Below are 17,720 nucleotides of genomic sequence, written 5' to 3'. Positions count from 1 at the left end.
TTGGCAGAGGTAAGTACCTTTGTCCAAGTAGGGACCATTCTTCCTAGTCAGGGTAAGGGGGATACACTTCTAAAAAAAACCTGCTCACCCCCTTGGTAGCTTGACGTGAGCAGACAGGCTTATCTCAGAGGCAGTGTGTAAAGCATTTGTGCATGTCTATAGTAACACAGTGAAAACAATACAAATGGGCACCACACCAGTTTAGAAAAATAAGCAAAACTTTCTCTAAACCAACAAGACCAAAAACAACATACAATACTTGTAAAAATAGTTACAGTGCAAAATACCCTTTAAAATGCAGGAATAATGCGAAAACTCAATTCCTCCGACTCGGTAGCTCCTTTCGGGGCTACCACGATACTGAACACGACAGAGTCTAACAATTCCAGCCAACCGCATCGGTATGGGTCAGCTAAAGCATCAACAGACTCAGAGACAGTACCTTGCTTGTTGTGCCCAACGCGCCGATGTGAGTCCGTCGGGACAACCGTGGCGGTTGTGATGCGAGATGGAAGCATTGCAGCGTGCGGTGTCCTCACAGCTCGGTGGAGGCAGAGGCTCGTTAACGGAGTTGGTTGGACCAAAGCTTGCATTGCAGGGTGAGATGGTTTGTGATGCGGTGCTGGCAGGTCACAGTGCGGCGACGGAGCCGGTCGATGTTTGAGTCAGGCAGCGACAAAGTCGGTGACGTCTGTGTAGCATGTAGCAAAAGCGTGCATAGTGCGGTGCCCACAGGGCGTGGTGCAAGCAGCGGCTTGTTGACGGAGTCGGTGAGACCAGGGTTGCGTTGCGAAGCGAGGCGGTGCTCTCTGCGGTGCCTCCAGGACAAGGAGTCTGTGACGGACTCGGTGACGGAGTTGGTTGCTCTTTTCTTCTGTGGCGACTGGAACCAGCGGAACCAGAGATGGTGTCCAGAAGAATGGTGTGGTCTTTGCTGTTCCTGAGACCTCTTGAACGGGGGGCAAGCTCCACTTCAAGCCTTGGAGATACTTTCTCAAGCAGAATGCATACACAGTTCCTCTCCTTGGCAGAAACAGCCACGCAGGCCAATCCCAGACAGCACACAGCAAAGGGGCAGTACTCCTCCTCCAGGTTCTCCAGCTCTTCTCTTGGCAGAGGTTCCTCTTGAAGTCCCAAAAATGATCTAAAGTTCTGGGATCTGGGCCCCAATATTTATACGGCAAAATCCTTTGTTCTCTTGTGGCAGAGAAGCCATGTGCTCAGTCAAAACCAGTTCTGTCCTCTCTGGTGCACCTCCTGACAGGAGGTGGAGACAGCATTGTGAAAGGCAGACCAGGCCTATTCAGGTGAAAGGTAATCTCCCCCCTACTCTAAATGCAGCTCAGGTCCATTGAGACCAGCCTTGACTCATCCAGACTCTCTGGAGCCACTGCACATCCCCAGCCCCTGTCACTCCAAAGCCAAACAGTCAATACACATCCTAGTAGAGGCACACTGGATGGCTAAACAAGAAAATACCTACTTTCTAAAAGTGGTATTTTCCAAACACAGAAAGTAAAAATCACCCTCACTAACAGATGCATTTTAGCATTCTGAGTTCAGGCATACAAAACTTTATTTTCCTACCTTGTTCCCAGGGGTAGCTATGTTTATAAGCTGTTATAAGCAAACTCCCCACTCTATCGTATGGGAACCGGTAGCCTTGCAATAGTGAAAAAACAAAATTGGCAGTAGTTCACTATCAGGACATGCCACACACCAGGGCATGTCCTACCTTTCACATACACTGCATCCTGCCCACAGGGGTACCTTGGGCCTACCTTCGGGGTGACTAACATGTAAGAAAAGGGAAGGGTAGGGCCTGGCAAGTGGGTGCACGTGCCAAGTCGACATGGCAGTACTAGACTGCACACAGATACTGCAGTGGCAGATCTTAGTCACATTTGCAGGCTGCTTATGAGGGTGACACAATCGGTGCTGCAGGCACCTTGCTGTGATGCCCTACACCAAAGAGAAAGGGCAGGAATTCACTGTATTTATGCAAAATACAGTGCATTGCTGTCCTTTCCCTTAGCGCTGGCTCAGTTTTGGCAACCTGATGCCAATGTAGGCACCCGTGCACCATGGTGCAAGGGTGCCTCTGTTGCAGTCAGGATTGTTTTTGTGCAGGAAGGTGCACCTTCCTGCACAAAAACAATCCATGGAAGCATTTTTTCGTCTTTATATGTGGGCTGTAGAATGCAGGGTGCAAAAGTGAAGCAGGGCTCTCATAAATAAGCCCCTAAGTGTAATACTGAAGCTCTATAGCTGGGCATACTGCCAAAGACAATGAAGGCAGACTTAATAGTGATGCTGCTGAAGTTGGGCAAGGATCCCACAGACTGCAGAGTGTACAGACTGGTCACTATGTTGAATACGGACAACATGATCCTGAGGATGGTATTGGCACTATGTCTGAACACAGTCATGGTATACATGGTGCACAATGTGGACTTGTGCTTGGTAGAAGAACTCCACAACACATCAGGAGAATGGCTCATGTGCTAGGTAACTCGACTCAGCAAGACTCTAGTATCATTAGTTATAGAGAATGTTTTGCATACAATTCACAAATCAATTTCTTTTTGGTGTGCACTTCATCTGTCACTGACAGGTAGAATATTATTTTTCAATGTAATTCCCTTCCTATCATGTTAGATTTTTTCCAGTGCTATATATCTATACCTTGTATGTTTTTCAAACATCTGCATACGTTAACACTAACTAGTAAGGTGAAGATAGATACACTGCAATTACACTAGGAAAATAATGAGTTGCAAGTTCCGGATTTGGAAAGTTATTACCTTGCGGCCCACCTTCATTATGTCATCTAGGGGTTTGGTCAGGAGAAATGCATAGCTCAAAAAATGCTTGAAGATATATGGACCTTGTCGAAACTACAGTTGGTTTTATTACATAAGACATGGAGGACCCTCATCTTCACACATCGTGACCCCCGTAACTGAGTACAGGGTGTATGTTTTGCGTAATTTTGTAAATTGAAGGTACAGTGGCCACAATTTGGACAACACCAGTGGCCTACCTATTAATGTTTAAGAAAGCACCTCACACCATTAGGTCTATACTAGGGGTCTAAAATGGGTGGCTACTAGTTTAAATGTATTGTTGAACCCTTTCATACGGTCTGGAACAGTCAGGCTTTGATACTTCCGTCACCCCTTTTCTCCCTTTCACTTGCTTGGGTTCAAATACTCATCATGAAAAATACGTCTAAGTCTTCAATAATGAGTGTCGGGGTCACGGGTTTCAACCACCAGTACAGGTTAAGGATTGAGTTTGCTCGGCTAGCTTCTCACAGTGCCTATCACTGTCCATCAAACCGTGTCATGGAGTTGAGAACACAATTCTTTGGACTGATACAACCTACAAACATAGGTTCCAATTGTGTACAACCAGGTATTATGGTTTTGTAGAGAAGGTGTAGGAAATCGGTGCCTGCTGGTCCCAACACTACCCAGGGCAGGCAGGTAAAAGTTTATTTTGCATCCGTTGGCTGAACTAAGAGAATGCTGTGTTGTGATATATGTTGGGTTGTGGTAGGAAGAGATAGTATGGCACTTATTTTCTTTGCCAACATTTTAATCATAAAAATGTGTTAGCCCTAACGTCACCACCAAATGTATAATTGCTACATAATTTAATCCTTGCTCACCTGATTTGGTTTTTGCTAGTGCTTCTGACAGAGAAATACACCGGATTGTGCAGCCATTTACTAGGTGTAATCATCAAACTTCATAAATTGGCATATTAATTATCTCACCACGTTGTATAGCATTGCCAATCACTATTTGATCTGTTAGAAGTGCATTTCCTGTCCATTGAGTGAATGTAAGTAATTGTCTTAACCTCTTCCATGCTCATAATGAGCCCAGCTCATCATGAGTCACAGTGGAGCTGGGCTCGTCATAACGACCGCGGTCCGTCCACGCGCGATTGATTCCCCGTCTGTGCGGGCAAATTATTCAGTGGGCGGAGTCGTGACGAGCCCAGCTCGTCATGAGCACAGCTCCACTGTGACTCATGACGAGCTAGGCTCGTCACGAGCACCGCGGCGCCGCGCCCCCCCTACCCCCTGCACTGTGGGGGAATTACCCCCCGCAGCGAAGGGGTTAAGCCCTTCAGCCACCACAGGGGGATTAGATGACACTTGTTCTTTATAGGTTTCAAGTCTTGCTAGGAGAACCAGATAGAAAAGAAGTTTATGTGTAGATTGTGGGTAGGTGCTTAAAGGTCTGCCAATCCCAAATATTATTAATTGTAGGCTTACCATAATCCTTTGTAGAAAATTTGCCGGTATTATTTGGCTTATTTCATTCGCAAACCAGGTGAGCCCTATGCAACTCATAAACAAATAAAAATCATTTGCTTCCAACGTGCCACATATTTTGCATCTGGAGATTTCTTCATTGGAAAATTTTACCAATTTATGTGGGGTGAATCCTATGTTGAGTGTTGAAATGTTGTTTCTTTAAAGCAGCAGATTTGACAGTGGACTAAAGAAAGCTTAAAGATAACTGCCATACATATTTGAGCTCTGACATAGGCAAGTATCCTTCCTAGAGACTCCAGGCTGCTTTTAAATTGGTGTCCAATGCCATGGCCAGCTCCCACTTCCATTTGAAGATTTATTTTTTTAAGAACTTCCTAGAGCTCCTCCTCACGTTCCCATGGGTCTTGGGTATACCATTTTGTGTGGTCTACCAAGACACCAATTGAGCGTATGTGTGCCCCAGTGGTGGCTGGTGACATTTGAAAGTGGTAGGGTGTAAAATTTGTGTGGGAGTGCACCTCAGCGAGCGAGCCTGAACAACCTAAGGGGGCAAGAGTTGCAAGAGTTTGCAAGAGTAAGCAAACTGGGACATTTTAAGGATTTTGGGGACCCTGGGCCAAACATATTTAGGGGGCCCCAGACCCCTGTTAGGAACAGCTTTGAGTATATGGTCGGGACGTAATTAATCTAGCATCTTCCCTTGAACTGCTCTACTCTCTCAAGCAAATCTGATGAAGAAAAACTCCAATCTCTGCCGGTAGAAAGCTGCTGCCTTTTTCATGTATTGGCTTACAGCGCCATGGGAATGCATGCCTTTTCAGCAGGTGCTTAAAACCCCGATAAACGCATTTTATCCTTTAAAAAATTGAAGCTTAAAGATGGGCAATCGGGGCCACATGAGTGCTGGCAGTGTTTTAAACCCCTCAAGAGATGGGTTAGTCTAACAAGGCAAGCCAGACAAGGATTTAAAATAAAGTTTTTAAATGCAAGTGTATTAATTTTCATTATAAGAAACTGCCTCTTTTTGCATGATCACCTCATGGATGTCACTGACCTGCTCGGAATAAAATGCCACTTTCTATCCTCCATTGAATGTCCAGGGTTTGTGAAGGGGTCCCTTGCTTCTAGGGAGCCTAGGTTTAGCAAGGATGAAATGCTGAGCTCTCACAGTGTCCACACAGAATACATACATAGAATGCTCCCGCCATGCTCATTTAAGGAGACATGCACCCAGGCTAACAGAGCTACCCTGCTGTAAGCCAGTGTTTTCACAAAGTTACAGTACACACACTTTATTTTAACATACGCAATACAACCACCGTGGCACACTCAAGGGTGGAAAACTCAAGCACCTGCTGTGATATGCCCTTTATAATGATGCAAACAACACAAGTCTGGTGAGTACAACAACTGTTGAATCTACCTTGCCACTCAGCCAGGGAGTACAACATATTCTACTTTACACACACACAAAGACAGTAAAGTCTAGACAACAGGCAGTACCCTCTGCCTGTTGTCACCAGAGGCATTTACTTCCCATGGCCCCCAAGCAGATACGGACATTAATCAAAAACCAACAAAGGACACTTATCAAGCGCAGCCATGAGAACATGCAGGCCTCCCTCACGAGGACCGCTCAGGTGCGCGCCGCGGCCGCAACCACCACGCGAAAGTTGTTCCGGTGCTGCGGACGATAATGACGAGACGAGAATGCATGGATAGGGAAGCAGACAGGCTGGTGTGTCTCCCAAAAGGCCAACTTGCCTCATAATTGTCAAGCAGTTGCAAGGGTCTTCGCCAGTCGCGGCCGGCATGACGGGAGGGTGGGAGGGGGGTTGGAAATGGTGTTGTTGCAGGGGATGGGGGGAGGCGGGAGGGGCTTAATTAAAGAAAAATATAAAATAAAACTTACCGTCCCGCTTCTGGATGGGTCTCGAGTCCGACTCCCGTTCCCGCCGTCCACCGAGAAGGCAGAAACATAAAATGGTAGTTATTACCATTTATGTTTCTGCCTTCTCGCACTGCGAGAAAGCAGTGGAGTGACGCCCCCATGCCCCAATGGGGGAGCCGCCACTGGTGTGCCCTCATTTCTGTTATTGCACTCCAAGATATCAGGTGAGGGCCCTTACACAATTGTCCCTAATTCCTTCTCCCCAACTCCATTAAAGGAAGACGTAACTTGTCTTCCATACATGAAGGTGTGCCTAGAGAGTTCCAAATTGTTGAGAAGCCATTATAAAATTGAATGCCTAATATCTGCTTGATGTGGTGCCATAGATTTTTGCTTGCTCTCAATGCTTTCAGATTGACTCGATTGAAAAAATTCTGTGCTTCAGACTTATAGAGGAAATTATGTTTTTTTAGCAATGCATGAAATAATGTACCCCAGGATGTATTTTCCGGATGAGAAAGCAGCATTCTATAACTGTTAAACTGGAAAGAGTAGCAATAAAGTTGGAAACCTGGACGTGCTACCCATCACTTGTCCACCTTTTTCCTGAGTTTTTCCATGCTAATCCTACTCCCCTTGATGCCCAAATAAAGCTACTAACTTTGACTTAAACCTGGGAAATACTTTCTTTACTGAACCTAAGTGGAATAGTATTAAAAAAAGAAAGGTAATTTACGTCAACTGGGCATTTTGATTATATGTGCCAAACCAAGAATTGTTAAAGGAAGATCTTTCCACTTACAAACCCTCCCTGTTCCTTACAGCATTGTTTAGATTTTCACTGGTATCCCTTCAAATCCTGTGGAACAATGACTCCCAAATACCTTTCTTTTTTACAGTCTTCTTTCTCTACATATTTTAAGTTCCAAGTATGATTTCTGATTTATATCCTAAGAATTCACCAAATTCCCTTACTAAGTCCTCAACACATAGAATGGTTCTAGCAGGATCTGTTGCATACAAAATTATATCGTCAGCATATAAGGGAATTTTATTTATAAATCCCTGAGACATAATGGGGACAATATTATTTTCAGATCTAATCAACTGAATAAGGAGTTCTATGTATATGTCAAATAGTAGCTTGACTAATGGGCAACCCTGTCCATTTCCTCTGGTAATGTTGAACTTCATGGTTACATTTCCATCTACCACATTTAGGCTCTGGGAGCTCTATATACGACCTTCAAAATGTTTATGAATTCTGAACTTAGCTAAAATGTTGCCAGGACTTCCCATAAATTTATCCAGTTGACTTGGTCAAATGCTTGAGCTGTATTAACTGTTTTTGTTGCCGAAGGATTTGTATCAAAGGATCCTGTAAACAAACGGGATAATAAGTGCAGGTATTTGCCTTGGATGAATACTTTCTGATCTTAATGTGTAAGACTGAAAGCAATTTTTAACAAGTCTTTTGGAAAGGATACCAGAAAAAACCTTACAGTCACTGTTTCGAAGGAAAATGGTCCTATCTGAATTGGTTCTTTTAGGATCTTTATTGGGCCTAATATTAGTACTGTGGTAGATTAATTCCATGAATGTAGTATTTCAGCATTGTTCTAATAAATTAAGTTAAATATATCTTTACATATTCGCATTATAGTCACCTCTAGCATCTTATAAAATTCAAGGAATACTATCTGGGTCTGCTGCTCTTCCTCTCTACAATTTATTGATTTGTTCAGATATTTCAGCTGTGTAAACCTCTTGAGACAATGCCAAACTTAGCTCTTCTGAATTAGCATGGAGCTGCTTTTCTTTTAGCCATAATTCCATCCTCCTATGTCTGGAGTTAGTTCTTCATATAAAGAACTAAAGGGGTTATTCGCTTACACATCAGTAAATCTATACATTACTTTTACACTTTGTGGTACATTTACTACTTTTGGCTATTCAACATATACTAGTGTAAATTTACTGCAAGGAGTAGACTTGAGTGTTCCATCTCTAAATTCAGGGGATGGACTCTAATTTACAAGTGTAAAGCTACTACTACTAACTTTTCAGACATAAGCAGGGATCTCCACCACTGAGTGACGAGCTTCCTACAGTAAAGAATAGGAAAAACTCAAACAGTTTATTAAACGTTTTAGAAAATTAGAAAAATATATTTTAATTTGAAATATTTATGGTAATTAATTTCATGTATTTATTTTTTATGTATAACAATAAAAGAAGTTAAAGCATAAATAACTTAACTTTAAATTGAAAATGTAATTATTTTTAATATATTAAATAAAAATAAAAGAATTTTCTTATGTATACATTGAAAAAAATTCTAAAAGAAACTAACTATATTTTTTAATATGCATTAAAAATCATTAAAAGTGATGTAGAGAATGAATTGGAAGGAATTTCATTATTTTTAATACATATTAATGTTACATGTATGCTTTAGTGTAAAAGGGTTTAATAAAATATTTTAAAAATAAATGATAATTAGGTTTCATTTTGGGACATTTGTCTATATTTTTAAATACTTTAATTAATTGTATTTATTGTAACATTAGCTCCTTTTAGGTTTTATGTGTGTCCCTACCTCCATAGTTTCTATTGGTGAGTGGTGCAGTACCAGTAGTTGTCCAGGTGTGGTGCTGGAATTACTTCAGCTTTGAGATGGAGTACATTTACAACTGTTTTGGATCCTTTTTGGCTGCAGTATATATAGAAGAGCAGTTTTGCATCATTAATGGGCTTACTCTTTTGTGGCTGTGTACATGTCCCTCCATAGCCCCTCCCTAACCATCCCTAAATCTCCCTTACTCCTCCCTAAACCCCTCCCATTTAGTCAAAATTATTCCCCATTTTCCATCCACTCCACCCAGTCCCTCCCACATCTACTACTAAAATGTATACTTACATGTGCAGAGATTTCTGCAGCTGGGGTAGAGATCTCATCACAGAAAAGAAAGTAGAGTGGAGGAGGAGACCTCTGCACATAGGTATGTGAATAGCATTTTGTAGTACCATTGTAGTAATATTGGGGTACTATTAAATGTACTCCGAAAAGCAGTTTGGGACAAGGCCTCTATAAGTCCTAAGCATGTTGGGGCCTATTATAGATACAAATATATCATTTGACCGATTGAAGGTAAATTATCTACCATTAAGTCCAATGGGGCTGTGTTTTGTCTAAACAATATTTAGGACACAATTTTTATATTAGATGGTATTCTCACCATGAAATTCTGGTACCATACTGTCTTGCGCTGCTGCAGCTGCATTTGAATAAGGAGTATTGTGGCCTGAAATAGTAGCAATGCCTCATTATTCCCCATTTCCCCAGTACTGCAACAGGAAAGGAACCACCAGAATACATAATTCCGGAACCCATGCAACACAGAAACAAAACCGTGGACAAGACTCGGATCAAAACCCGTGAGAAAGACACAGGCAGGGCCAGACTGGAGGTAGTGGGCATCGGGCGTTTCCCCGGGAGGCTGGAAGGGGAAGAGTTTTTTTTTTTACTGGGGGATGGTTTTGCAGCAGTGCCAGGGCTGCTTTTGGTTCCCAGTCCGGCCCTGTGCACAGAGAAGTTTGGACTGCTTGGTGCTAAACACATTCTGGGTGAAGGATAAAGGTGAACAACCTATGGCTGTTTTGTGCCTGTGCATTGTGAGAGTACAGCAAACACTGCCACTTCCTGCTCCTTATCCGGTTTCTGTGCTTGAGTGCGGCATTCACTGCTGCAGCCTCTGTTGTAACTATGCTGGGGGAAGGAAGCTTGCACTGCTGCTGTTACTGTAATATGTGCAGAACGGAAGATTGCACTGAAGTGAAAGCTGAAGCTGCAAATTTAATAAGACTTGTGCGATGCTGCGAAAAAACAGCTCCATAGTGTGAATGAACAAACATTGCGCAACAACGTACTGACATCTTGTCGTGCCTCTTATCTTTTGCCATGTGAATGCAAATAATGCCATATGACATTAACCGTGACCAAGGCACAAAGACTATCAACCGGTATTATGCATGACTTTTGTCGTCGAGGGATATCCTCAGGTATAACCTACTTCACACTAACAACCGCCCAAACGTAAATCATGTGATTTGAATACTCTTTGCCATTTTAAGGCATATTATGCTTTCAAAAATCACAAACTTTTGCCTATTATTTGTTCCTATTATCAAGTCTCTCTAATATTCCATGCAATCCTAAATTGTGCATTGGCTCCTACGCTTGTTTTTGCAGATCTAGCCACGTAATGCCCCCTTTGCCTACATTGTCAGGGGTTTAACTCTAAGTGCTCTATTGTCATTTTTTAGTTGAGCCTACCAGACAGCACAAGCTAACTGGTTGCACAAGACATATTGTGGACTTACCTAGAACATACAGCAGGCTACTGCCCTCCCATTGCCTACCATTGGTTGGCTTTATTGTCACTCTCCTTTGCTTTCTTCTTACTCGATGGCTTGTCTTTTCCAAGCCTGTCCATCTTGGGTTTGTCTCTCAGATGGAGCATAACCTCTTTACAATCTCTTTGATTGGCTAGCTCCTATCCTTCCACTACTTTTGGTAGCTACGTTTTTTTCTTTAGCTTGAAGCACTCCATAAAATGCTTGTGTTTTCTAGCCCTCTCCTCCTGTGCTTCTCCTCCCACCGATGCCCTTGTGCTTCGTGTTGCTCATTCCTCGCTCCATCTCCATCTCTCTATTGCTTGCCTCAGCCAGTCTTTTTCATTTTTTTAATGTATTTGTTACTCCTTTCACACCCAGACGACCTGCTATCAGCTCTCAGGGCTCTCTTATCTAGCAGCACATGGTAACAGTTTTCTGTGTCTTTTTGTCCTGCTCACCCAGCATGAGCAAATAGTAATCATTTGAATCAGATCATCAGTGTTCTTACAGGGGTGTGTTTTTGTGGGTTTGATTAAAATTCCACTGTCATCTTCAAAATATACAAGGTCTAATTTTGTTTTATAGGTTTTATTGAAACATAGCCTTCATTTAACCCCTTCCATGCCAAGGAAATAACGGTTATTTCCCAGAAGCCCATAGAATAGTGTTTTTTTAGTGTAATGATGATCAGCACGCATGGCGCGCCAACGTCATTATATTGAAAGTGAAAGTGAAATGAGCTGATCGGCTCATTTCACTTTCACTGCCTATGTGCTCCTGGGGCTATCTCAGCCTCCAAGCACCTAGGCAGATGTGAGAGATATCATTGGAAAAGGGGAGAACCTCCCCTTTCCAATGGTACCCTTTGCTAATGGATCCCTGCTTGAGGATTGCCACAGGAGGGCGATCCCCAAGCAGGCATCCACTCCATTAGGCACCAGAGAGGAGGAGCAGCCCCTAGGGCCAGGGCTTTTGCTCCGCCTCATATTATTTTGCCAGATCAGCCTTTCTGCTCCCCCTGGGGTGCAGGTGGGGCAATATCCCCTGATCTTCCTCGCCGGTGGTGGGGCAGAAAGCCCAATAGGTCCTGAAGATTTTTTGGGGGGACTATGAACAGGTGGGGGCTGCCTAAAATGGGCATGCCAATGCCCCCACCCCACAAATAAAACAGGGACATCAGTCTTCCTGCCTGCCCTGGGGGCAGATGGGGTTATTACCTCCGATCTGCCCCTGGGGGGGGGCCTACTAGACCCCAGGGATTATTTTTGTTTATAAAAGAGGGGTGGGGGCTGCCCACAATGGGCAAGACCATGCCCCCACCCTAAATAAATGTTTAAAAAAATCTTACACCCCCTCCTTGCGGGGGCAAAGGGGGGCACTAGCCACCAATCTGCCCCGGGAGGGGCAGAACGCCCACTAGTTCCCAGGGATTTATTTTAGACTATGTAGGGTTGGGGGGCCCAGAGACCCTTTTGTTTCAAATATGTAAGGGGTGGAGGTGGCCGAAAATGAGCATGTCAATGCCCCCAATCCCCAAACCAAACAGTGACAGTCTTTCTGCCCGTCCTGGGAAAAGACCATATCACCACCCAAAATAAATTGCAACAATAGTCTTTCTGCCCTCCGGGGGGGGCAGATGGGGTCACTAGCCCCCGATCTGCCTTCCTGGTGGGAAGAAATCCCACTAGGAACCATGCATATGGTAATGGGCATGTTAAGGAGCGGCCGCATAGTAAAGGGTCACTCCCCTTTTTTTCTGCACACATTTTGGCCGTTTCTGCCTCCCTTGGGGAGAGTTCAGTGGTATTTTGAGGCTTATCTGCCCCCAAGTTTCTGTGTGTGTGTGAACTGGAGTGCAACTGACGGTCTGTGTGTACTGGCATTTGGCTGGCTGTGTGTGAACCTGTATTTTGCTGGCAGTGTGTGTGGACTTGCGCTTAGCAGGCAGTGTGTGTGGACTAGCGCTTGGCTGGCAGTGTGTGTGGACTGTCGCTTGGCTAGCGGTCTGCGTGGATGGCGCTAGACTGACGGTGTTCGTGGATTGTAGCTTGGCTGGTGGTGTGTTGATGATGTGTGTGGATGGTACTTGGCTAGCAATGTGCATAGAAGGCGGTTGGCTGGCGGTGTGGCTTGCATGGATCCGCCAGCGTTTAATTACCCAGAATCCCCTGCAAACCTCAAATTTAGCTAAAAGGCCACACTTTCCTCACATTTCTGTGTGGGAAAGCTGTGGGATCACCGCGCCGGCACAAATTTCTCACCACCCAGCATTCCCCTTGGTCTCCTGATAAAAATTGTACCTCACTTGTGTGGGTGCCCAAAGCAGAGAACCTAAAAACTTATAAAATGAAAAACTGAGGGGGAACAAAATGGGTCCAAAAGGGAAGTTTTTTTCAAATAAGGTTTTAGGCTGACTCTGCTTTGGGTACCTAGACAAGAGAGGTATAATTTTTATCGGGAGACCTGAGGGAATGCTGGGTCATAGGAAATTTGGGTCGGACCGGTGATCCCACAACTTTCCCACACAGAAATGTGAGGAAAATGTCATTGTTTTAGTCAAATTTGAGATTTGCAGAGGATTCTGGGTAGGAAAATGTTGGGTGATCCACACAAGCCAAACCTTCCTGGACTCCGCCCAATGTCTAGTTTTCAGAAATGTCTGGGTTTCATAGGCTTCCCTCGACCCTTGTTGAGCCCGGGACCAAAAATGCAGGGTGCTCCCTCACTAAACCAGGTCTTTTTGTGATCGATAATTTCTGAAGTCTCCACAGTACGTTTTGGGCCATTTCCTGTTGCAAGCCTTAGTTTTTAAAAAAGCACTGTTCTACTAGGTTTTCATGGGTGCCGGCTGAGCTAGGACCCAAAATCCACAGCAAGGCACATTGCAAAAAAAAGTGACAAAAGTTTTCTGTGGACAAATGTGATGTGTCCATGATGCATTTTGGGCCGTTTCATTCTGTGGGAACTTGGCCTACCCACACAAGTGTGGTATCATTTTTATCAGGAGAATTAGGGGAACACATTGATAGCAGAGCAAGTGTTATTACCATTTGTGTGTCTATGCATTTCTGCCTTCCAACTGTAAGACAGCGTGTAAAAATGAAGTCATTTTGAAAGATACCCTTTAATTCACATGCTAATATGGGTATCCAGAAATTCAGAGATGCACAAATAACCACTGTTTCTAAACTCCATTTCTGGTTCCCATTTCAGAAATATATAGGTTTACTTGATACCTATTTTTCACTCTTTATATTTTACCAAATGAATTGCTGTATACCCGGTACACAATGAAAAACCATTGCAAGCTGCAGCCCTGTTTTTGGCTACGTGTACCTCAGGTTCTTGGTGAACCTACAAGCCCTATATATCCCTGCAAACAGAAGCATCCCGCGAACGCAATGGTATATTGGTTTAAAAAATGTACCATTGTTACAAGAAGTCAGGGGAAAATGTAGGCAGGAATGGCTGTTAGTTTCTATAGGAAAACCTTGAAGGGTCTACACAAATGACCACTTGCTTAATTTAGAATTTTCTCTACTTTCCAGAAATGTATAACTTTCCAGGATCCATTATTGTTTTTACACCCATTTCTACCACTAACTGGAAAGAAGTTGAAAGCACAAAAAATAGGAAAAATAGGCTATGTCCCAGTAAAATGCCAAAACTGTGTAGAAAATGATGGTTTTCTGACAAAGGTCTGCCTGTTTCTGAAAGCTGTGAAGATGGTGAATTTAGGCACCACAACACCTTTGTTGATACCATATGCAGGGAAAAAACAGATGCTTTCTTCTTCAGCACATTTTTCAAATTTTCCCCAGAATCCCCAAATTGAGCTGTCATTTGCTTAATTTCTCGGTCCCCTGGAGGGGAATCCTCAAATCCTGGGTAGGTTGTTGGAAGAAAAGGACTCAAATTTGATGTGGATACCTTATGTGGACAAAATGTTATGGGGACCTAAGCTCAAACTACACCAAATAGCCAAAAAAGGGTGTGGCACAAGGGAGACCTGGCAGTGAAAGTGTTAAAAAAAACAAAGCTAATCCTGAGCACGTCTCCAATGTATTATCAACCCAGCTGATGAGTATTAATTGAATGGCCTCACAGATGCAGGTAAATGGAATGAGGGTGGAGTGAGTTTTTCCGAACTCCTATTACCCGATAACATTTATGGCAAGGATCGCTTTGATTGGTGCCTTAAGCTACTACAGAAGAAGGCGCTAAGAGCTCTGCCTGGGACACAATTACCTTTGTTGTGTCAGCTGTCACTTTGACATTTGTTATTGTTCCAGGATCTGTGTCTGGCATTTTTCAGGATTCGGTGAGTGCTTTCAATCTTAAAACAAATCTATCAACCTTATGAATTAATTATTTTTCTCGCACAAAAAGCAATCCTTCATTGTCCTGTTACATTTAGTGACAAAAGTGAGATTTGGCGGTTCAAATTATCATTTACTTACTGTGGCACACCTTTTTATTTTTACGTTTGCAGTATTGACATAGCACCAAGTCAAGTCAAGTCAAATTAACTTTATCCGATTTGACAAAGCAAATCATAAAAGTGTAATACACAATAAAAACGTTGCACTGTATCACATTTAAATGAATACATTAGCAGGATTCACACCTGCTAAGAAACGTGTGACATAAAAATATACATTAAAATTCTCTAAAAACTGCAAATATAGTAATGTCGGCTTAGCTTGTTTAAAATTCAACGGCAAAAGAAGGGGGCGAATATACTTATATCATCTTAGATCATCCTCGGATCACCATACAATTGAATTTTGCCCAGCACCTCCAACGTAGCATTTATGTACCTCAGCCACAGTATCTGTGGACAATGATCCTTTCCCAGGCAATGTCTTAAAATGTTCCTGTTAAAATCTAGGTCCCGTTTTAGCCAGACAGAAAACCATAATAGTATAGGGCGTAATCTTATAAAATCATCTATATAACTAAGCCCGAGCTCCTCATGAACAATCTCTGACTGAATCCTCTTGGGTAACCGTAATATCCTCCTAAATAATCAATTTTCAGCCATGTGTATCATGTCCGCACCAAATAACATAGTGCAGTAGCACCAAGCCAATCTGAGGACACTGGACCGCTTTACCAGGTTTCCTTATAAGAAGTCAGATTCTTGGTTTTTTTAGGCATGGGAGATTAAGTCACCACAGAATGTTTAGCCGACGCCGCGACTTGAATCTGCTTCCCCAGGTCCAAAGTCAGCAGCGCTGGGCCATCAGATCACATCTCCTGCAAACTCCAACAAACAGGCATATTGCTGATGCTTCACAGCATTGGCAAAAAGCATTTATTTTTGCCAATGTTGCAGACCATTGGCAAAGACAGTAGCTTAGTTGCATCTGCCAGACCCATTGACTTTGACAGTGCTTGTTCTATTTTGCACCACGTTCGCGGGGCCTTTTTTACGCATAAAACCTTTGCACCCAAAAGTATGCAAAACTTGAGATATCCTTCATGTTGCTATGCATAGCAAATGCGCCAGCGCAAACTTGACTAATTCTCGGCTGTAATGTTGTAACGACTAATGGGTTCCTTGTTCTCCGTGACCTCAGTCAGGGCCGGCTTTAGGGCAGTGCGACTGGTCCGGCCGCACTGGGCGCTGACCTGTGGAGGGGGCGCCGACCTCATGGGAGAGGGGCGCTTGTTTAGCAATAACTTGATTGGAAAGATGAGGGGCACTTATGCCTGGTGGTACTGATAGAACCGAGGTGGGGGTCATAGGGTGTGGGGGCGCAAAAAATGATTCTCGCACCGGGCGCCACGAGCGCTAAAGCCAGCCCTGACCTCAGTCTCCCTTTAATTTAAAGGAATGGTATTATCGCGGGCAAGTGCTGTGCGCTGACTGAATGCATTATGAGAGGTCAGTGGAGTAACGCAAAAATATGCCCCCTCCCCCTGTAGAATGTGATATGGGGGCCCTAGTTATCCCATGTCTCACAGATACAGATTGGCTTTGGGCTGAATGGGGGCCGCCTGAAGGGTTGGGGGGCCCTTGAAGGGTTTGGCTTGGGCTGCAGGGGCTTGCGTTACACCCCTGCAAGAGGTTAGCAGTTAGTTCCATCTCAGGCGGAGGGGAGGGGGGCGGAGGACGGGGAGAAGGGTTTCCTGCAGTGACTCACTTCTATAGCCCCTGCACCACAAGAGACTGCTCTGCTAAATTTTACACTTGCTGCATATCAGAATGCTAACATCCGGCTAGCACCTCAAACTCTAGACTTTGAGGGTGTCTGACCTTTACAGGCAGCCATAGGCGCCCCCGCAATCGTCCGAAATGATGAAAGACACCTGGTCTTCAGCCCTGTGTTTGCAGACTGTGGCGCGCCCCCAGTTCTCTAAGTAATGGTTATTTATGTTCCGCAGGCTTAACCGCAAAGTTCCATGTGAGTGGTACATGCTCGTGGCTTATATGAGAAGATATTACCCTTGCAGTGGAAAATAGTATGAATTGGAACTGCAGTAGTTTCAGGGGTGAAACAAACACTGGCAAGGCCAATTGGTCTGCCTTTAGCAGGCTGGTGCAAAGGTTATATATATATTTTTTATTGCAAGCATATTGCACAAAAATAAATAGGAAAACAGACACGCAGCCGCCTAAACATTTCTGCCATATGTCTGCAATAAAATACAATTCACTAATGTGACTTTGTTGCTAGTGATGTATTTTAAATAACAATCCTTTTAATTGTGTAATGCATTTTATTATGAAGGTGATATTAACATAACACTATCTAACCAAGCACTCGTATCATATGCAATTACAAAATCACTTGAACACTATATAACAGCAACTTTTAAAAGAAGAAAGAAAATAAATCACCATTTGAATGGGCAGCCAAAGTGTATGGAAAATAAATGGCTGCTATTTAACAAAAAGTAAATACATTTTATAGAAAAGCAAATTATTTAATAATACATTGTGCAATAGTTGTATTCATCATGTTGAAGTAGACTGTGATGTTACCGGTGAAGCACTCTGTATTGTGAACCTCCATAGCTTCGATGCCATCCTTAGGGGTATATTTACAAGGACGGCGATAAATAAACGCAAAGCGCGCTTAGCGCTTTTCTATTTATCGCCGTCTATCGCCGGATTATATCACCCTGTTAGCG

At 43.5% G+C, this 17,720-nt stretch overlaps 1 protein-coding gene across 2 annotated transcripts in view; it reads left to right on the top strand.

The window, feature by feature from the left end:
- LOC146798005 (mitogen-activated protein kinase kinase kinase kinase 5-like) overlaps window positions 1-17,720 on the top strand; it is a 581,883-nt gene that overhangs the window by 52,554 nt on the left and 511,609 nt on the right. The gene's annotated exons all lie outside the window — the stretch shown is intronic.

This window comes from Triturus cristatus, chromosome 9 (genome assembly GCF_964204655.1).
Source record: "Triturus cristatus chromosome 9, aTriCri1.1, whole genome shotgun sequence".
Classification (NCBI taxonomy): Eukaryota; Metazoa; Chordata; class Amphibia; order Caudata; family Salamandridae; genus Triturus; species Triturus cristatus.
Note: the sequence above shows the minus strand (reverse complement) of the source record. Positions and strands in the feature narration are given on the sequence as shown.